Genomic DNA, 23,163 nt, shown 5'->3' with positions numbered 1-23,163 from the left:
TTCCTCTCATACAATGGGCAGATCAAAACAATCTATTCCAATGGCTACAAAGGTGGCTAAAGCAGGCATTATGAAATTCTTAGATCTTGATCAGACAGAAGATGCCAAAGTCATCCATGGCATCCTGGACCATTGTGAGTCTTCTTGCTTTTTGTCCTGCCACTGAACTTCACTAATTTTGGAAGGAAGAGAAAAACTGACAACTTTGTGCAATGCTACCTCATTTAAATTCATGTACAAGTTAAGACATTGCCTCCTGATATCACTGGTCCTCTTTATAAAAAATGAAGGATGAAAATTGACAAATACTCAGCTGAAAGAAGAATCCCTATGAATCAGATTTAAATGTAATTGAGAAATACTTAAGAAAATAAAAATAAAACAGATAACATTACATTTTAAAACTAAGGCAACATGTTGTCTGCACGGCCCCTTATGAATGTTATTTGAATTTCATTCCACTGCTTTATAGTATATTTAGAAAGCTAGTCCATTTGTAGCCAGTCCTGCTTTTCTGTAAGCTAGCATTGATTGGCCCTGCCCAAATACAACAAATATTTCAGGCCTTTAAAGGCCATCATTAGTTCTGTTTCATATTAATTTAATAAACTAACTCTTTCTCCCTCATAGTACATAGTGGGAAGTGCTTTCCTTGCCTTTGACGCAATAGTTCAGTTCCACATTAACTGACTACCTTAGGTCAGACTCTGAGCTATGTGCTGGGAATGCAAAGATGAAAAAATAACATGGTCCTTGCCATGAAGGAGTTTCTTAATATTGGGGATGTGACATGCACACAAATAAACAGGATTCATGACAATGTGTAATGGTGGGTAAGGAGAGATTATTTTTAGGTGAGAGAGAGTGGGGCTGGAAAATTTAGGAAGATTTCCCGAAAGAAATAGCACTTGAAATGGATCTTGAAGAAGATTTTAAAGAAGACAATCTGTGTGCACAAATAAGTAGGATGTAAGGTGAATTGCCATAGGAGGGAAGGAAAGCTAGGAAAAATGCCTTGGAACAATTCGGGGGAGGGAGAGAGAGACAGACAGACAGACACACACACACACACACAGAGGGAGACAGAGAGACAGACACAGACAGAGACAGAAAGAGGGAGAGACAGAGAAAGGGAGAGACAGACACCCAGAGAGACAGAGGAAGAGACAAACAGAGGGAGAAAAAGATTAGGACAGGAGAGATAGATAGAGGAAGAGACAGACACACAAGGAGACAGAGAAAAAGACAAAGAAAGGGAGAGAAAGAAAGATTAGGACAAGGGAGACAGAGAGGGAGAGACAGACAGACACAAACAAACAGGGAGACAGAGAGAGGGAGAGACAAAGGGAGAGCCAGAGAGACAGACACACACACAGAGGGAGACAGAGAGAGGAAGAGGGACATAGACAGAGAGAGGGAGAGAGAGATTAGGACAGAGGAGACAGAGAGAGGAAGAGACAAAGGGAGAGACAGAGAAACAGACACATCATAGGGAGACAGAGGGAGAGACAGAGAGACTAGGACAGAGGTGGGAGGATTGTGGGTGCTGGCAGTCTTAGGAAATAATTATATTAACTGACATTTTTATAGTACTTGAAAGTTTTCAAAATATTATCTCATGGAGCCTCATTACAAACTTTTGACGTAGGTACAACAGATCTTATTGCTCTGGTTTTCCAAATGAGGAAACAGAGGTGCCCCTAGAGGTTAAGTGGTTTGCCTGTGGTCACACAGCTATTAAGGATTGGTCACAATAGAAGGTTTCAGGCATGTAGCTTACCATGCTTTAAGAATTTTGACATTTGTTTTTCATTTTTTCTTTTAATGCCTTTAAGAGTATATCTGATTTGGGGAAGTCCTGATGAGCCAGTGTGAAGATTGATCCTTATCTCAGTAAATAAGCTAGTTTTTAAGGACCTTAATTGAAAAGTCTTTCTGAATTGGGCTTACAATATCTTTTACTGGGCACGAGGCAGTTAAATTTTCATAGACTTTGGGGCCCCACTGGTTTTTCAGGCTAGAGTTAAGTTCACTTACTTTCCTTGTTTATATGAAGAAGATCTGCTGGGGGATAACATTTGCAGGGTATGTTTAGATTTGCAAATCTGGGAAATAAACCTTGCATATTTCTTCTGTCCTATTCCAGAGTGCCAAGAAGAATACACATCTGCCGCCGTTGCCCACTTAAGGAAAGATCTCAGGAAGGTGGTGACCCCTGAGGGCAATTGTTAGCCTATGGGCAGGGTTTACCCTGTTGATAGATGGCCACTTTGCACATCCTTCTGTTTCTGCCCTCCTTTAAGCCACCCCCACCCCAAGCCTACAATCTTCATTTAGCTGCTAGGAATATCTTAAGAGATATTCATTATTGAGGAAACAAATGCCTGATATATTTTCTTGTCTTTGACTCTTCAATGAGTCACATGCACTGAAGGCCTGTGCAGGAAGACAAATACCCACACTACACTTTGTGGCCTCAGAGGGCAGCTGGAAAAATTGGATTTGGGAGATAGCCAGTACTAAAAGGGAAAAAAAAATTAACAGAGACTTCTTGGGGCCCAGGTCTGCTTTAGCTGTAAGGAGCCTTGGTCTAGGAAAGATGGAGAAAGGAGAGGACCAGGCTGGCTCAGCCTGTCTCATTAGTTGATCTGAAAAGCTATTGTTTTCTTTAAGTTCTAAGATCTAAGAATGGATTGTGAGTCATGGAAAAAACAAGCTGTTGAGGAGAAAGATTCCCACCCAGTGTACTCTTTTTTACCTTCCTCTATAAAATCTATCATCTTCAGTCCTGAAGGTAGCCAGTGGACAAAGCTGCCATTTGCAAAAATGGCCTTGGGAACAAGGTTGTTTCCTCTGCCTTCCTCCATCCCCGTTTCTTCTAAGCCAGTTATTTCCTTCCTACTACAGGTTTAGACTTATAGAGAAAGGAAAATCATTCAAAGTTAGAGGCTGGTGTTGTATTGACAGAATCATCTTTACTAGGACAAAATGGAGGAAATATGACTAGATAGAAGGATTTAAAGATCTGGTGATTTTAGTGGTCACCAAGTTCCTGATGAGTCAATTGTGTGGTTTGGCAGGCAAAAAAAGTAATGCATGCAAGTGTGTGGGAGTTGGGCTGGGTTGGATTAGAAGACTTCAAATGGAGCTGGGCATGTGTATTTTGGTTCCTTGAAAAAGAGATTTATGCTATGGCTTCTTGCCAAAAGGCAAACTTCTAGATGGAGAATGCTCCAATCCAAACCCCCACTACACAATCTTAGACTGTCTTAAGAACTGCATATCTATCACTCAATGAGCATTTATTGAGTGCTTACTGTACAGTGCTAAAGTCCTAGGTACTCAAAAAAAGACAAAAACAGCCCCTGCCCTCAAGGAGCTTCCTTGAGAGGAGAAGATAGATGTGAAAATAACTATGTACAAATGAGATTTTTAGAGCAGAAGGAGGGTAATCTCAGAGAGGATGTCATTAGTAGCTGGGGGACTTTCCAAGGAAAGATCTCTTATGTAAGATGTTGAGTCTTGATGGAGGATAGGTAAACTAGGAAGTGTAGTGTCTAGGAGAAGCTGATGATAGTGCTAATGGTCTTTACTCTGCTCTGATTAATAATTCTGGGAGGGGAAGATCAATCTGGTTCTAATTGGCCATCAATAGTCCTAGGCCAAACCCTATTTGGTCATTGTTTGGGTCATGATCGGTATTGAATGTAAATAGTCATTCTGCTTGGTCTAGAAACCCTGAGAGTCTTCCCAGAGTCATTCATTCATTTATTTATTTAGATTTTTCAGAATTAGGTGAAAGCCGAGATTCTTTGTCTCAACTGTTACTTAGCCTTCATCACAGAATGGGTGCATCCTCTGTCAAATGAGACCCTTCCTCACTTAAATCCAATTCAAATCCCTGATGTCATGGGCCTCTTTGAGAACAAGGACAAACAACAATTCTGCTCTGATTAGACCATGTCTCTGGTCTTGTTTTCATGAGGCAATGATAATTTGGAGAGTCACTAAGAAGGGAAGGAGAGCAGAGTGTCAAAGGACCTGGTGTTGATGAGGTCCTGAGTGTGAGTGTGGTGGGCAGAGAGAAACTGGAGAACTGATAAAAAAATTATTCTCTGGGGCAGGCAGGAAGAAGGCTCTGATAATCTAGATCATTTTAGTTCTGTGGTCCCACTCACTGGAGGTGATCCAGTCTGAAAGTTAAGTTATATCAAGTCCCTAAGGCTAAATTCTCCCTATAAGACAACTTATAGCCCATGCCTTAGTGACTGCCCTACTTGGAGTCAGTTCACCACAATGTCTTGTGTGGGACGGTGCTAGACTCCTTTCCCAAATTAACTCATCAGAGACATCTTCAGATACAAAGAGAAAGTCCCTGTGGGGAGAGACCTGCACATCTGGGAGACATCTCAGCTACCAGCACACTTGGTTAAATAGCAAAAGATTTTTTCAATTTTCATTGGATAGATTAAAAGGAAGTAATCACCATTGACCAATGGTCACCAATGTTGTCTGCTTGCTGTGGGTTACGTCACTTCCTGTCACTGACCTGGGGTCTTGGCTTTTAGAGACCTCTAGCCCTAGAGATCATATGACTTCCTGCAACCTCAGCCAAAGACCTGATCTTCTGGCCCTGCAGACCTCTGGGAGTCGGGATCACGTGACTTAGGCCTAAAGTCTGACTTACTCTATCTCATATACTTTTTTGAGGAAGCTTCATCTAGTCCTGTTTGCCCCTAACTCCTCTTCTCCCTAACCCCACTTCTCCTCCTTACAGCCAACTCTTTTAGGGTGCTCATTCCCTCTCAGGACTTAGCCTGCCAGCTAAGAGTGTACCCCAACCTCATGGGGTGCCCTTGTGAGTTCCACTGAGGAACATGTCTTTCCTATGCTTATTTATCCTTCCCTGGTGTCTACTGTATCCCTTCATTTTGTCCCCTAAATAAATCTACCTTTTGCTAAGGATAATGGCCGTTTGTGATTCTTCATATGACCGAACCCCAACTTTTGGTACCAAACCCCACATCATAGATCTCATCAGTATTATGTGATGATTTTTTCCCCCTGAGACAATTGGGGTAAAGTAACTTGCCAGGGTCACACGGACAGAAAGTGTTAAGTTTCTAAGGTCAAATTTGAACTCAGGTCCTCCTGACTTCAGGGCTGGTACTCTATCCACTGAGTCACCAACTGCCCCCTGTTAAATGATTTGTTGGAGAAAATGGGGATGCTTAATCTATTGAAAAGGAGATTTAAGAAGGGATGTGGTTCCTGACTTCCTGATTTATTTAGGGGACAAAATGAAGGGATACAGTCAGGATACAGACCTGAAGACCTGTCATATGGAAGAAGGCTCAAACTGGTGTTCTACTTACCCCCAGAGGATAAAAATAAGAGTAATGGGTGGATAGTATAAAAAGACAGTTATTCAATAGCTTTACTCATGTCCAACTCTTCTGATCCTTTTCAGGATTTTCTTGGCAGAAATAATGGAGTGGTTTATCATTTTGGATATTGGGAAACTGAGGCAAATAGGGTTAAGTGACTTGTCCAGGGTCATACAACTAGGAAAAGTCTGAATCTGAATTTAAACTCAGGAAGATTAATCTTTCTGACTGCAGACTTGGTGTTCTGTCCATTATGCCACTTAGTTGCCTTCCTTAGAGAGAGAGAGTTAAGCTTAATATGAGGAAAAGCTTCCTAAAATTGATTACTATGCAAAAGTAAAATGGGCTATCTGGAAGGAAGTAGGTTCTCTCTCGCTAGAGATCTTCAAGTTGACTGGATGGTCAACCTAGAGAGTTGGAGGCCCAAGACCTGAGAAAATGATCAAAGAGGCTTAGAGACACTTGGTTTAGAGCCTTAGAGACTGTGGAAGGAGGGAAGAAAACACATTTTCTTATCTTTAAATCAAATTAACAAACATTTCTTCACATTTGCCCAGGAGTCTGGAAAGAGGAGAGAAAGTGTAATATTGGTAAAAGCATTTGAATGGACTCAGGAATCAGGAGATCTGGGTTTGAACTTACTAGCTCTGTACCCTTAGGCAAATTATTTTCACTCCTTGGAAGCTGGTTTTTTGTAATGTCCAGACTAGCTCTCTGGAGGACCTTGGGATCAGCCTAAGTTCTTGGTCTTAATGGAGGAGTGAAGGAAGCAGGAGGGCCATGTGGCCGGTCAAAGATGGAGTGTCTGTGACTGAGAGCTGTGTCTGAGACTCCCTCAAATACCTCAGTATGATTATGCCACTACAGCACACTGAGCACATAGAACCATTACATTACTATAAACACCATGCTGTCCTTGATTCAAGTACACCTTTTCAGAGTTCTGGCCCTCTACAGGTTTTTTCATCTGTAATATCAGGGGGACAACTAGGTGATGTGGTAAATAAAAAGATGCTGGACCTGGACTCAGGAAGACTCTAGGTTAAAATCTGGCCTCAGGCACTTCCCTATTGGGTGTCTATGGTTACCTCAGTTTTTTTATTTGTAAAATGAGCTGGATGGCAATCATTAAAACAATCTGGTTGCCAAAGAGATACTAAAAAAAGGAAAGGGACCTGTATGTGCCAAAATGTTGGTAGTAGCCCTGTTTGTAGTGGCTAGAAACTGGAAAATGAATGGATGCCCATCAATTGGAGAATGGCTGGGTAAATTGTGGTATATGAATGTTATGGAATATTATTGTTCTGTAAGAAATGACCAACAGGATGAATACAGAGAGGCTTGGAGAGACCTACATGGACTGATGCTAAGTGAGATGAGCAGAACCAGGAGATCATTATACACTTCGACAACGATATTGTATGAGGATGTATTCTGATGGAAGTGGATTTCTATGACAAAGAGACCTAACTGAGTTCCAATGGATAAATGTTGGACAGAAACAGCTACACCCAAAGAAGGAACACTGGGAAACGAATGTGAACTATTTGCATTTTTGATTTTCTTCCCGAGTTATTTTTACCTTCTGAATCCAATTCTCCCTGTGCAACAGGAGAATGTTTGGTTCTGCAAATATGTATTATATCTAGGATATACTGCAACATATTTAACATATATAGGACTGCTTGCCATCTTGGGGGGGGGGTGTGGAGGGAGGGAGGGGAAAAAACGAAACATAAGCGAGTGCAAGGGATAATGTTGTAAAAAATTACCCTGGCATGGATTCTGTCAATACAAAGTTATTATTAAATAAAATAAAATTAAAAAAAAAGAAATAAAACAACAACAACAACAACAACAACAAAAAACAATCTGGTTAAAAAATAGAGTGATAGGTAAATGGAATAGATTAAGTATACAATGTAGTGTAAATGACCATAGTAACTTAGTATTTGATAAACCCTAAGATCCAAGATTTGGGACAAAAACTCTTTATTTGACAAAAACTGCTGGGAAAACTGGAAAACATAATAGCAGAAATTAGGTGTAGACTAAAAATAGATATAAAATAGAAAGTAGGTATGGACCAAGATCATGGAGTAGTTTACTCATCAGATCTAGAGATGAGGGAAGAATTTAGGACCAAAACAAAGATATAGAAAGCATTATGAGATTTAAAATGGATAATTCTGACTATATTAAATTAAAATATTCTTACTCAGATAAAATCAATGCCATCAAAATTAGAAGGAAAACAGAAAACTGGGGGGGGGGATTTAAAGCAAGTTTCTCTGATAAAAGCTTCATTTCTCAAATGTAGAAAATCAAGTCAAATTCATCAGAATAGAAATTATTCCCCAACTTGTAAATAGTCAAAGGATATGAACAGGCAGTTTTCAGATAAAGAAATCAAAATTATCTAAAGTCATATATAAAAAAATGCTTTAAATCACTATTGATTAGAGAAATGCAAATTACAACAATTCTGAAGTACCATCTTACATCAATCAGATTGGGCTAATATGACAGAACAAGAAAATTATAAATGTTGGAGAAGATGTGAGAAGACTAAGACATTAATATACTGTTGGTAGAGTTGTGAAATGGTCCAAACAGTCTGGAGAGCAATTTGGAATTATGTCCAAAGGGCCATAAAAACTGTGTATGCCTTTTGATACAGCAATACCACTATTAGCCTCTGTATCCCAAAGAAATTAAAAAAAAAAGCTGGAGGGGGGAAAGAGCCTATTTGTACAAAAATATTCATAATAGCTCTTTTTATGGTGGTTAAGAATTGGAAATTGAGGGGATGCCTATCAACTGGGGAATGGCTGAATAAATTGTGGTATATGTGTAATGGAATATTATCATGCTATAAGAAATGATGGGCAGGATGACTTCAGAAAACCTGGAAAGACTTATGTGAACTAAAGTGTGCAGAACCAATAATAGCAATATTGTATGATGATCAACTATGAATGACTTAACTATTCTAAATAATATAATCATCCAAGACCATTCCAAAGGACTCGTGATGAAAAAATCCTATCCACTTCCAGAGAAAGAGCTGATGTCATCTCAATAGACTGAAACATACTAATTTTTTTTTGCTTTTTAGAACATTTGTTTTCTTCCACAAAATGACTAATACAGAAATATGTATTCCATGATTGTACATATATAACCTATATCAGAATCTTCCCATCTCAGGGAGAGGGGAATGGAAAAAGGGAAGATAGAATTTGTAACTCAAAATTTAAAAGTGTTATTAAAAAATGAGCTGATGAAGGATATAGCAAACCACTCTGTCTTTGTCAAGAAAACCCCTAAAGTTTGGAGATCAGGAAGAGTTGAATTAGAGTGAAAAACAGTTAAACAACAAGAACAATCCAACCACCCCCTTTCCATCAGCCTTGTACTCTCCTTTAAGTCTCCAAAGGAGGATAGTTGGTAAAAGTTATGTAAAAGTTTCTCAAGGAGCCCAATGTATCAGGAATTGAGCTGTGACATAGAACTGCCCTCTAATGGACATTTGCCTCATACAAGCTCAGGGTCCAGGAAAAAAGCAAAGGGAGGTAGTGCTGGGATACTCTGAGTAACACTGAGAAACCACAGATTTTGAACCAGAGATTTGTAATCCAGACTTCTAGGGGTGCCTAATACTGGCCTGGCCAGAAGCCCAGGTCATATAAACATGATATCATTTCTTCCTCACAGCAACTGTTTAGAGACAGAACAGAATAAGTGGAAAGTAGTCAGAAACAGGATTGTGTTTAGTCAGATTTTGGCTCTGTGCTTACTAATTATGGGACTATAGACCAATCGCTTTAACTATTTAAGGCTCAGTTTCCTTACCTCAAAATTTGTAATAGGGATATTTGAATTACTCACTTTATCAGACTGTCTTGAGAAAATAGTTCTTTTTAAAAAATCTTAAAACAGTAACAACACAGGGTATTATTATAATATTGTCATCCTCATTTTATGGATAAAAATACTGAGGCTCTAAGAATATGCTTGCCCAAGTTCACAGAGTTAGTAAAATGTCAGAGAGAGGACTTAAGTTCAAGTCTTTTGACTCTTTCTATAACAACTGTGCAGGGACATAGCTCTCACTCTACCCTTTTGCTCTTTGTCTTGTAATGCAGTCATCTAATTCCAACTCACCCATTTATATTTCTTGTATCAGTGCAAAAATACATATTCTGACTGCTTTTTAAAAATCCATTTCCTCTTCATCTAATGCCCAATCTAGTAGTTCAACTACTGTTTTGTTTTTTAATTTTTATAATCAAATCTCCCACTTATTTTGGTCTAAAACTAGTTATCATCGTTTGGATTATGATTCTTGCTGTGGTTGTTTGTCTTGACTGGGTCATCAGAGATCCAAGGAGATTTGAAGTCATAATTTTATTAAATTAAATTTTATTTTTAAAATGAAGATATATGAAAACTCAGTAGGAAATGAAACAGTGAGACATCATTGTAATCTTAGAAATATAATCAAAAAACTCTTCTGGCAGAAGTAAAAAAAAAAATCAATGACATAAGTCTTTCAAAGACATTGTTAAGTATATGCATGATTAGGAGAGAAAGTGGGCCAGTCATAGAGAAATAGTAAAGAATCAACCACAAGATGGATCTGATGTAGCCCTGTTACCTGTAAAGTGTTAAGTTCTCTAGCACTTTGGGCAAGTTAATATTATTATTATCTTTGCAAAGGCATTTGGGGGTGACTTGTCCAAGGTCACACAGTAAGGGTCAAGTGTTTGAGGCCAAATTTGAATTCACACAATTGAGTTTTCCTGACTCTAGGCCTAGTAGTCTATACACTGCACCACTTACCACCCCCATATATCCCAATATATTGTTATTTTAAATGAATAAATATATTTAAATTTTGTTTTAATTTCGAATATGGTAAAAATCAATAGGTATAAATCACATAAATAAAAGCTCTTTAGAGTCCTCAATAATTTTAAAGAGTATAAGGGTCCTGAGACCAAAAAGTTTGAGAACTAATATGATGGAAAGAGGGAGTGGCCTTGGAGTCAGAACCTACTGAAGTTTCAATTCTGCCCTTGACTTACTATAGAATGATCATGGGTAAAGAACCACAGATTTTTATTTCTCTCTTTGGAAAATATGAACAATAGTACCTGCAGTACCTACTTCACAGAGTTTTTCCTCAAGTTCAAATCACCAAATCCCAGGTTACTGTGGACTAAGTGAGACCTCAGAAGTAGATCTGCAAATTGTTTTTCTTTGGTTTGTATGATTCTTGTGGGTAGCTAGGTGGCACAGTGCTGGGCCTAGAGTTAGGAAGACTTCTTTTTCATAGTTCAAATCTGACCTCAGACACTTAACTACCTGTGTAACTCTGGGCAAGTCACTTAACCCTGTTAACCGGTATTCTCATTTGTAAAATGAAGTGGAGAAGAAAATGGCAAACCACTCCAGTATCTTTGCCAAGAAAACCCAAAATAAGGTAAAAAAAAATTAGATATGACTGAAAAGAAAATTGAAAAAAATTTCTGTAGCCCAATTTGCACTTTATCTTTCTATATCTAGGTAGTCCCCAGACCATGCTTTATCCTATCTAAGATCCACCAATATGCTAGGGTCTATCCAGCTCTGATATTTCCACTCCTGCTTTACTAAGGAATCCTCCCCACACCACTAATTAAACCAACCAATCATTCCATGCCTTTGTCTGTGTTCTCATGTCTGTGAGAGATTAGAACAAAGCTCCATTCTCCATCCTCCATTCCCCTAATAAAAGGTAGACTGTATGCTCCTTGAGGGCAGGGACTGGTTAAAATTATTATTTGCAGTTCCACTACCTATCACAATGTCTAATATATTTCATACATACTTTTGATTATTGTTGATTGATCGTGGCTTTAGTCCCTTCTCCTTGGTTCTCCCAGCACTGGTAGACATACATATGAGCTTCTTCTCTCAACAAAAGGTGAACTCTTCAGGAAAGTCTCCTTTGTAGTAGAAAGCCAGAGTCTCAAAATTTTCAAATTTGAGCCTGCTAGAAAGACACCTCCCAGGAACTCCCCCAGAAGGCTGGGGTTCAGGAACTCAATATTATGAAGGAATTCTTCTCATGATTCATGTGGGAGCTTGCCATGTGTTTCTGCCTCAAAGCAGCTATTAATATCTTTCCCCACCTGCTACATTTTCCAGATCTCCCAAAGAAGGAAGGAGAGGCAAAGAGAAAAGGCCTGAGCCTTTTGACTCTTTTATAGGCCAACACAAGAAGGTAGCTCCTCCAACAAAAGTCCATTTTCTTTTTATTTATTTATTTTTTTTATTTTTGCTTAACTATTCCCTTTATTTTTTTTTTCTTTTTCTTTTTTTAATAACTTTTTATTGACAGAACCCATGCCAGAGTAATTTTTTACAGCATTATCCCTTGCAAAAAGTCCATTCTCTCTAGGGAAAATGAACCAACCAATTCATCGTGGGGTGCAGATCCAATCAGTGAAAGTCATTCTCCAAAAATTGCCAAGGGGTGGCTCTGAACCAACAGATTCACTTTGGGAATGGTCCTCATTACTGAGACTTAATTAAGAGATATCTTCAATTTTTTTTCTACAAGCTGCCCATGTGTATATCTACATACATTATGGGGAGATGATTTCAAAACAATACTCATCACTTTACAAGCCCATAAAACTGATCTATGGAATCTCTCTTATTGTAGGTCAGGTATAACTCACTCCAGCACAGAGATTCTAGCTAGGGTAAAAATGCAATGAAACTGGAGGACCATAAAATGAAATGAAAATAACTTTAGTGACAAAGGATAAAGAAGATATAATTCCTAAGGTTAAGAATATACTAATTCAGATAAAATGGCTACTTTTTCCTCTGCCAACATGATTATTGCTGCATGACAGTTGGAATTCTGCTAAAACATCTGACACCAATACCATAGGCTTCTCTACTCTCTTAAGAACCAGCACAATCTACCTGAAACAGATATCCCTTCTATCATACCTCTAATTAATCTCCAATCCCCCAAATAAACATTTCCTCTGCTATGCTTATATAGAGATAAGGTATTTTTCAAAGCATAAAGCACCATGACAAGTAAATAGATAAAGCAATAGTGTTTAGTATGTCCCAAGCACTGTGCTAAAATTCAGGCAGAATTTGTAGTTCCTTCCAATCTGAATACTCTTTCTTATTAATCATGTGCTGAGCAGTGAGGTGGCACAGGATAGAATGCCAGGCCTGGAACAGGAAGAATTATCTTTATGAGTTCAAATTTAGGCTCAGACACTTTCTTTTTTGTTTTCTTTCTTTTATTTTTCCTTTTTTTAAAACTGAGGCAATTGGGGTTAAGTGACTTGCCCAAGGTCACACAGTCAGGAAGTGTTAAGTGTCTGAGGCCAGATTTGAACTCACATTCTCCTGACTTCAGGGCTGGTGCTCTATCCACTGCACCAACTTGCTGCCCCTCAAACACTTTCTGAGTGAGTCACTTAACTGTTTTGCTTCAGTTTCCTCATCTGCATTTAAGCTGGAGAAGGAAATAGCAAATCACTCCGGCATCTTTGCCAAGAAATCCCTCAGTGGTATCACGAAGAGTTGGACACGACTGAAAAATGACAATGATTGCTAGAGGGAGGAGATGAGGACAAATCTATTGATTGCAGATTTTCTTTCTCTTGCCCCTAGAATAGTTCTTCCTCTGATTGACCGGTACAGTTCGCTGAGAAGGAGGAAATGGAGGAGACTGAACCTGGGACATCCATAAAAACCACTGTCCATAGGAATCCAGTGAAAAAGTCTGAAAGGACAGGGTCGGCTGAAGTCAGGGAACCACTAGAAACCTGGAGCACAGATGAACTTCCTCTGCAGCCCCTAGTGCATTTGGGAGCATGTATGTGCTTTGGCCACAGGGTGGCAGCACCCCTATAGATGATAGACTAAATCTGAGAAAGGTCACATATTGAGAGTTGACATTGGGAGGTGACAGTGGGAGTCAGGAATAATTTAGTCCAACTTATCTCTACACAAAAAATCCTTTCTAAAATAGCCCCGACAAAGTGTCCTCCAACAATTGCTTGAAGCTTCCTAGTAAAACCTCTGTTCTATACCAAACATTGCGGCTAGGAATTTTTCCCCTAATATCAAACCTAAATCTACTTTGATTTAATTTCCACCCATTACTCTTTGTTTTACCCTCTGGAGTCAAATAGAGCAAAACTAATCCTCCTTTGATAATCTTTCAAATATAACTATAAGAAGAATTCATTCTTTTCTCCAAATCAGGCATCTCCAATTTTTTTCCCATTTATTTGGCCATTCTTTGTATCAGCTCTTAGCACAATGCCTGGAACACAGTAGGCATTTAATAAATGTTTGTTGTCTTGATTTGTTGATAGTACTCCCATATGTGGTCTCTCCAGGCCAGAGGATTTGGAGATCATTATCTCTCTAGTTCTATAAATTGTATAAAGTAGAATATCATGCCAAGTCTAAGGGAACTTGGAATAAATGTAATTTCTATCAATTTCAGGATAGGAAGACATGGCTAGATATATTTGTAAAAAAATTCAGTAGTTTTAGAACTAATGATCTACAGAATGATAGAACTGTCAAAAATGAGCCAGGAATACATTAAGAAATATCATCCATTACATAGATACATTAAGAAAAGCACAATTTATAGAACTAGAGAGATGATGATCTCCAAATCCTCTGGCCTGGAGAGACCACATATGGGAGTACTATCAACAAATCAAGACAACAAACATTTATTAAATGCCTACTATGTTCCAGGCATTTGCTAAGAGCTGATACAAAGAATGGCCAAATAAGTAAATAGAATAATCCCTACTCTCAATGTAATGGGGGAAACAATATCAAACAACTATCTACAAATATATACATGTATGGGATATATTTATATATATAAATTTATATGTATCTACAAACATATATGTATATATGGAATAAACTAGAGATCATCTCAGAGGGAATGCATTAAGATTAAGGAAACCTGGGAAAGGCTACTTGAAGAAGGTAAAATGTTTTTCTGAGACTCAAAGGAGAGGCCCAGAGATGGAGGCAAAGATGGAAGTAAAGCAGGAAATCTTTGGAGTAGAGGAGAAGACAAAGGGGGAAAACATATTGTATTAACAGTATTGTGAAAAATAACAATAATTAAAAGTGTTGGGTTCACTCTGGGTGTCACATTTAATAAATTAGAGAAGCCACAGGAAAATAACTAAAAGAGCAAAGGATCCTGAGCTTGTTCTTCCTATGGCTTTTCTTAATGTATCTATGTAATGGATGATATTTCTTAATGTATTCCTGGCTCATTTTTGACAGTTCTATCATTCTGTAGATCATTAGTTCTAAAACTACTGAATTTTTTTACAAATATATCTAGCCATGTCTTCCTATCCTGAAATTGATAGAAATTACATTTATTCCAAGTTCCCATAGATTTGGCATGATATTCTACTTTCTCAAGATCTTTTTGAATGTTACTTTTGCAATGACATTTTGGGCCAAACCGCCTCATTTTACAGGTAAATAAACTGAGGCACAGAGGTAAAGAAATTTAGGATCATAGATTTAGAATTGGAAAGGATATTATAGCATATCTAACTTCACTTTCTTGTTTTACAGATGATAAATTTGAGATCTGAGAAGTGAAATCTCTTGCCCAAAGTCACAAGGGTTATAAGTGACAGAAGTGAACTTTTAACTCTTATCTTATGCTTTCTACTTCAGTGTTATTTCTATCATAACTTGTAGATATGGAAGATGCAATCATAACTGAGATTTGCTGTCTCCAAATAGAATGTATGGCTGCTTCTTTTCCCTGGCCCCAACCTATATATCAGGATAGAGAGTATTTAGGAGGGAAGGGGGAACTTTTGGCTAGTTATTTTGGCCTCTGCAAGTACATATGCAATCTTACCCACTAGATGGAAACCCAAATTGAGTGGGTTTCAGTCAGAAGGGAATGATGGCCCTTTTTTTGTCCCCATCCAAGCTGCCAAATGCAGGATGTGGGGATGGATGCAGTTTTGACTACATCCAGCAGATGGTAGCACCGGGCCTGGGTTCTCTACAGTTTATGTGCCTACGTGGAATTTATGCGGTATTCAGGGAGGACTCGTGTCTTTGGTGTGAGGGCCGATGAGTCATTTTCAAGGTTGCTCACTCACATTTGGGTGTCCACCTGTCACCCAACTCTTACTTGTGGCTTCAAGAAGCTATAGCATGTGCAGCAGCCAAAACCTGATAAAACTGTTTTAGCTGATGGACTAAATTGGGTTGAGGGTAACCAATGGTCTTAACACATGATGGTGAATTAGGGGAAATGTCTACCTCAAACATGACAATACTTCTGGGTAGAGAAGTTCCAACAGCCATGAAGTCAGCTGAAGCAGCTGTGAAGCCCTTAAAAGTTACCAAAGTCCCCAAGGTTGATGAATTTATGTAAGTCTGACTCATTTAAATCTAATTTACAAGCAAATCAAGATATCATCCTATGAAGTCATTGGTCTGCTTAAAAAAACACAAGATGGAAAAACAACATGCCTGTAGACATAGCTGGAAGATGTGAGGTAGAAAGAAATTGTGGGAAAGGGATGCCTGATAGAGAAAGAGAGGAAAATAGAGAACTGAGGCTGAAGGAAAGGACTGGGAAGAAGTAAGGTCACAGAAAGAATAAATTACAAGCCCAAGTCCACCAAACTTATATTGTGTTCCTCCAGCTCCCATTTTGTCTTCTAGTTTTATTTCTTTGCTGTTCCAGGTCTTACTTTCTTTCTGGCAAAGAAGATCACAGAATCACAGGTCTCAAAGTGACTCTAGAGATAACTAGTATATCTATTAAAAAATCCAATACCTTCATTTTGCCAATGAGGACCTAGAATGGAGAATAATTTAACCAAGGTCACATACCTAATAATAATAATAAAGAAGAAATATCACTGATTTTAAGTCTAAAACTTTTGGCACTAAGTTCAGAATCCCTTTTTTTCTTACAATGGAACATTGATTTGCTAATTGCAAACCTGTTTTTTTTTTTTTTTTACCAACTGAAGCACTTTGACTCAATGGGTCACAGAATGAATATTGACCTTTATATTCCTAGGGAAGAAGGAGTCCCTTTCCTATTCAGGACCAATATACGATCTCAAAGAAGGGCTTCTTCACAATACCTGCAAGTATTGTTGGAGACCGACATAGAAAAAGGACAGTTATGTTGAGCTACTCACACCTTTGTTGAGCAGACCAGACTTAGACATAGTTCAAAGAAAGAACAGTTCAGAGCTAAGTGTCTTGATATTGACTCAAGTACCCTACATGCTCTGACACTAATTCTGTTCAGAAGGCTCTGTCCCTGGTGCTGAATGATTTTGAGCTGTTCCTGCTTTGTCCCTTCAAGGGTCATGGGTCCCTCCCTAGCAAAAAGGAAAGAAGCTAACTTTCAGTTTGAGTCCATTCTTCCAGGGCTATCACCAGTCCTCCTGATATCTCTCTTGCCATCAGATCCAGAAGACTTCTTCAAAGTCACCAGTGAGGCTGGTGATTTTGCAGTCTTCCCTCACTTATATTCAATTCACTTCATGGTCCTTTTTGAGAAGGAAGGAAAAACAATTCTGAGAATAACCATCAGTGGAAAACCTGGTTGTAGAAAGCAGTATAAATAATATTCCTCACTATGAAGTACTGTATCTTTTGAGTCAGCTCTGAATCCCTAATCTCATTCATTGTGGGTATTTCTGCTTGAACCCTTCCTCTACATCTCCTAAGATGACCAATGACTTCATTTATCTGTCCAGATCCTTTTCCTGGACTTGCCTGATTTAGAAGTGGAAAGAACCTTTGAGATTACTCAGTTTAAGGTCCTTATTTTACTTATGTGGAAACTGAGACAGAAATTACCTAAGATCACAAAGATTGAAGAGAAACAAAATTCAAAACTCATATCCCCTGGTTTGAAATCCAGTGCTCTTTTCTACCATATTATGCTTCCTTCTTACATTTGCACATTTGCTTCTTGCATTTATTCATGTCTGTGAGGGATTTGGACTTTGCTGTTTGATGGATGCCCTCTATAGTAGGGCTAGAAGTAGTCTTGCTACTTCTCATTTCTTCCTCCTTCAGTACTGGTGAAGCTTCTACTGGGATGTATTGACTCTCTGGGATCTGCACGTTTGTACTCAGAGCATAGGGTTGCAAATATGTGTGGGAGTAGAGACCCTGGCAAAGATAACTGTCTCCCAAGACAATCTGGAGGGAAAAACATCTGTGCTAAAATAATCTCAAAGATTCACAGTTATTGATTAATCTGCAAAGATATAGCTTTCTTGTAACTGAAAGAGGTGTTCTAAAAGAATTTCTTTCTTAAATAGAAACAAGAAAGTGACAGGGCGGAAGACCTGTTTGCCTGTTACTGTTTTCCCTCCTTTTGTCAAAGCTTAGGGCTTTGTAAGAGGAACTTGAGTGCTGAGAATAAATTACATTGTAAGGAAAAGTGTTTCATAAATCTTAAAATGCTATATAAATCCAAGTTCTTGTTATAGTCCCAGCTTGTCTAAGAGGTGGAAATGGGAGGACAAAGAAAGGACACATCAGAATTTGCTCCATCAGTCCATCAATTTCAGCTTTTTCTCTGAACAGGATCTTTAAAATTGTGTTGTGTGTGGGTGAAAATACTTTAGTATATATACATTTTCCAGGAAATAGAGTCAGAATGTATAGTATCTGGTTTATAGATTGTTCCCAGCCAGTCCTGAGGGACAATGAAACATAGTCTGATTAAGTCATGGGAGGATCTTAAAGGACAATCTGGGGATACGCCACCTCAATTTCCTAACACCTTTTGAGCAATAATTTATTGGTATGATTTAATTTGATTCAAAAAAAAACTGTTACTGAGCACCTTTTACATGGAAGCTCCTGCTTTGGGCAAGGGGAAGAAAACACAGATGATAGAGACAAGCCTTCAGTTTTCCTGGAGATCATGAGCTAGGTAAAAATTGATTCAAATTATCAGGGAGAGACAAAGAAAAGGATTTAAAGTCAAGTCTCTGGTCTCTAATATGAATAATAAATATCCACAAATAATCCAAAATATAAGTAAAGAATTCCAGATAATACAGAAGATAGATTTTTTTTTCAACAGTAGAATCAAACTAATTGGAAATTCAACTCATGGAAGACCTTGCATAGGAGATAATATTTGAGTTGTCTTGAGGAAGCTAAGAGACAGAGGTAATGAAAGAGAATATTCTAGCTCTGTATAGGGAGCAGTAAGTTAAACAATTTTATTAAACACAGAATGTACATGTTAGAGTAATGTAAAATGTCTCGAAAAGGAGGTTGGAACAAGATTAGGAAAGGCTTTAAGTGCCAAATTGAGGAGTTTATGTTTTAATCTAGAGGCAATAGGGAGCCATTGAAGATTATTGAGCAGAAGAGTAACATGATCAGATCTGTGCTTTAGGAAGATTATTTTGGCAACTGTGTGGAGGAAAGATTGGAAAGAGGAGAGGCTAAAAATAGAGAGGCTAATTGGGAAGATATATCAGTAGCTCAAGTGAAAAATTGATGACTGCCTAAATAAGCTTGGTTGTCATGTGAGTGAGGAGAAAAGAACAGATGTAAGAGATATTGTGGAACTGGAATCTATAAGACTTAACAACTAATTAGTTATGGCGAGTGAAGGAGCATGAAGAATCAAGGATGATTTTAAGATTATGAATTCTGGATAACCAGAAGAATGGTGGTGATCTAAAAGAAACAGGGAAGTTAGGAAGAGTATATCAGTATGTAGCTACTAGGTATCATTGAGGTGGTCAGCTGACCAAGCATCCCTCTCTACAGCCCCTCCCCACTCGCAGCAAGAAAGGGTAAAGAGAGAATGCATTTAAAGTCTATCTATTTCTTCCCAAGCATCCTGTTGGGATGGGCCTTCCCTTCTATTTAGCACTTTCTCCTCAATTTCCTCTCTCTTCTCCCTTGGCCAGCAGCAGAAAAGAATCTAACTCCAGGGCCCTCCCTCCTGCCCTATTAAAACAAAATTGGTTCTTATATTCTAAAGCAGAAAAGAAAAACACATCTCCATATGAAAGATTCTCTGTGGGTTATTAGTAATATAAAAATAAAATCAATATAGGCTTGATTTGCCTCCAGGTGGCATCTAAGTTACCAGGCTGAAAAGGGAGAATTTCAGCTATTTATGCATTGTTAGATGAACCCCCATGGTTTGCACCTCCTGCATACTTAACACATGTTATTAAAGACATACATAGAGAACAACTAGAATCAACCCCATCATTTATCTTGGGGGAAAAAACTGATTTTGCAATACTATAGTAACCATAAGAAAAACAAATAAAAGGGAAAGAGGAAGCTTTACTTTTAGTCTGAAAGGACAGAAGGAGAAGAAAGGAGAGAAACTGGAACAGGAAAGTTATGCCTCACCAGCCCAGGCCAGGGTAATTCACTTAACACTTGATTTAGGAGAGCCCCAGCCCCCTCTCTCCTTCTTCTTCCCCATAGTCACTTTGAGTGAATAAATTATTTTGACTATAATAAATATCTAAATTAGCCATAAAGAGCATATAAAGAAAGAAGTTATCTGCATCCAGAGAAAGAACTGGTAAATAGGATTATGTATAGAATAATTTTACATATATATAGTCTATTTGTGTCAACGGTGGTCATATCTAGGGTGGGGGAAAATAAAAAAAGAAGTTTATATGATAACTTAGTTGTATATTTAAAAGGAATAGCAAACAGTACATAGTGAATTTGCAGTTTCATGTGCAATCATCCTCTTTTTTATTTTATTATGTTATGAAAATGATTGTTTTATCCCATATATTAAAAATATAATAAATTTTAAAAAATACTTTACCATATTGGACTAGGTTTCTAGATATCCTAGTAAAATTTAGAAGCAATCAATATTTTCAAGCAGAGCTGCCTGCTTATCATTGTCCCCTCTCAACCATTTTTCCTTGTATTCCTTGCTGTGGCTGCTGCCACCGCCACTGGAATTAAAAGCTCAGTAGTCTTTCTCTTGTTTCTTTTCTCTCTCTTCCTTGAGATAACACTCTATAACATTGTTTCTTTCAAATATTCCAGACTTGTGAAAAATCTTGCCTTATTTCAAATTGTGCTCTTGTTTCACTGAGATTCTCTATGACATTTTCCCAGAGGTTTTCCCCCACCTGCAAAGATGTCTCCAGTGCTGCCACAAGAAGAAAGAGAATGAGTTCTATTTTGAGAATTTAAGTTTCAAAGAATTTGAGCTTGAGGTATTTATGGGATGTCCAAGTGGAAATGTACAGAAGGAAGTTGCTGCTGCTCTAGATAGGTAGGTAGATAGACAGATAGATGGATATATAATAACTAAATATTTACTGTGTTTCAGGCATTGTACTAAATGTTGTTCATTCTTTTTAGTCATGTCCAATTTTTTGTAAATCCATTTGAGATTTTCTTGGCAAGCATACCAGAATAGTTTGCTATTTCCTTCTCCAGTTCATTTTATAGATGAGGAAACTGAGGCAAACAGGGTTAAGTGATTTGTCCAAGATCACACAGCTAAAAAGTGTCTGTGGCTGGATTTGAACTCAGTTTTTCCTGACTCTAGGAACCTAGTTTGATGTTTATTGAGTCAGTTTATTGAGCTATCTATTGTGCTAAATATTGGGGATATAAATATAAGTTTTTAAAAAAGGCAGTCTCTACCCTCAGGGAGCTTATATCCTAATAGGAGAAGATAATTCATGAAGGGGAACTAGACAGTGGTGGGGTGGGAAGGACAAATTGTTGGGAAAGATGTGGGAAATTCTAGATGTGGGAGTAAAATGAGAGGGAAGTGAACATGTTCTCAGTACCCCATTAAGTGATAATCCTAGACAGAACCTCACCAATTTGGAGAAGAGGATCATAGAAAAGAGGCATCTCCAAGGTAAGAAAGAAGACTACTAGGAAAAAAAAAGGAAAAATGCAGAGTGAAGAGTTAAGCCAAGAGAGAGAGAAGAGGGTTAGATATGAAGATAGGGAGTCAGTTGCATTTAGTTGTTGTTCAGCTATTTCAGTCATGTCTGGCTCTTCTTGACCTCATTTGGACTTTTCTTGGCAGAGTCATTGCAGTGGTTTGCCATTTCCTTCTCCAGCTCATCTTACAGAAGAGGAAACTGAAGCAAAAAAAGTTAAGTGATTAGTCCAAGATCACTTAACTAGTAAGTTTCTGAAGCCTAATTTGAACTCAGGAAAATGAGTCTTTCAGATTCCTTGCCTGGTACTCTATCCACTGCTATGGGACCTGGTGAGCTCACCAAGTTAGAGAATGTAGAGAGAGAAGAGGTTGGGCATACCTATGCTTAGAAACTGGGAGATGGATGATTCCACAAAGGAAGTTGGCAATAAGTGGGCAGACAATTAGGAGAAGAACTAGAAGAGAGCAGTGTAATGAAATGAGAGGAAGGAGCTTCTTGACAGAAGTGATAGTCTCAAGGTGTACAATGAAACATTTTTGGACATAGTCAATAAGTGGATTTATTTTTATGTGACTATACAAACTTATTGCAAGGGAATGTTTTTAAAACATTTTTGGGAAAAGAATGAAAAGTCAGAGAGACATAATTTCTGGGTAATTAATAATCAACTTATTAATTAGACTAGCAGATAATAAATTTAGATCAGTGGTTCTTTTGGAGAACTCTAAATGGAGGCTATTGAATGTTTAAGTATTTTTGAAAAAGGAAGTGTTCCTGAGGGTGAAAATCAATTCTAAGTGGTTAATAATTAATGAGGGATAGACCACTGGCCTGGCAGTTTGGAGGGCTGGAGTTCAAATTTGGCCCTCAGATAGTCGACACTTACTAGCTATGTAATCCTAGGCAAGTTAGTTAACCTGGATTGCTTCCCAAAAAACAAAACAAAGGCAATCAATGAGGGAGTGGACATCATAATACGAAGGACAAAAAATCTTCAATTCCTCCTGCTTAAAACATGGCTTGAAGAAACTTAACTGTGGCCAGCTACAAAGGAATAAAGTCCTGCTTGAGTTGAATAATGAATGATAGGTTACAGTAAGAATTCCATCTGGATAAAATGATATGGATGGAGGTGAATGTTGGGGCAAGATTAGAAATGTCCTTAACAGACTGGGTTTTGAATAAGTAAGAGAAAGAGAGAATCTTTGGATCTCATGTATAAAATTGGTTATTAATATAATTAGAAAATCAGTTTTCTCTGGGGGGGAAGGGCAGTGCTAGTGATATAAAAAATTGCTGAAAAAAAAGAAGTGTCATTTAAACATTTTAAAACGCACAGAAAGAAAAAATAAAGATGCACAGAAAAGAACAGAAGGGGGTTTAGAGGGAAACACAGACAAGTGGAACAGCTTTGGGAGCTAGTGTGCTGAATTTAGTATGTACTTTAAAAAAACAACAACAAAAAAACCAAAAACAAGCTGTATGCAATGAGATTCATTTGCAGTACTCTTTTTCTGCTCTTATTTGTTTGTGTATGGAAATGTATGTTTAAAAAAAGAAAGGAGAGGGAGGAGAAAGTATTCAGGTAGAGAGATGGTCAACAGTGTCAACCTGCTGTGAGGTCAAAGAGGATAAGGAATGAGAAGAAGCTTTTGGGTGTAGTAACTAAGAGATTTTTTGTTCATGTCAGAGAGCAATTTTAGTCAAGAACTGGGGTTGGAAACCAGGTCACAAGAAGCTAAGGAATGAGTAGCAGATGAGGTGAGCTTCTA

This window comes from Antechinus flavipes, chromosome 2, assembly GCF_016432865.1.
Source record: "Antechinus flavipes isolate AdamAnt ecotype Samford, QLD, Australia chromosome 2, AdamAnt_v2, whole genome shotgun sequence".
NCBI lineage: Eukaryota > Metazoa > Chordata > Mammalia > Dasyuromorphia > Dasyuridae > Antechinus > Antechinus flavipes.
This window is presented reverse-complemented; position numbering follows the sequence as displayed.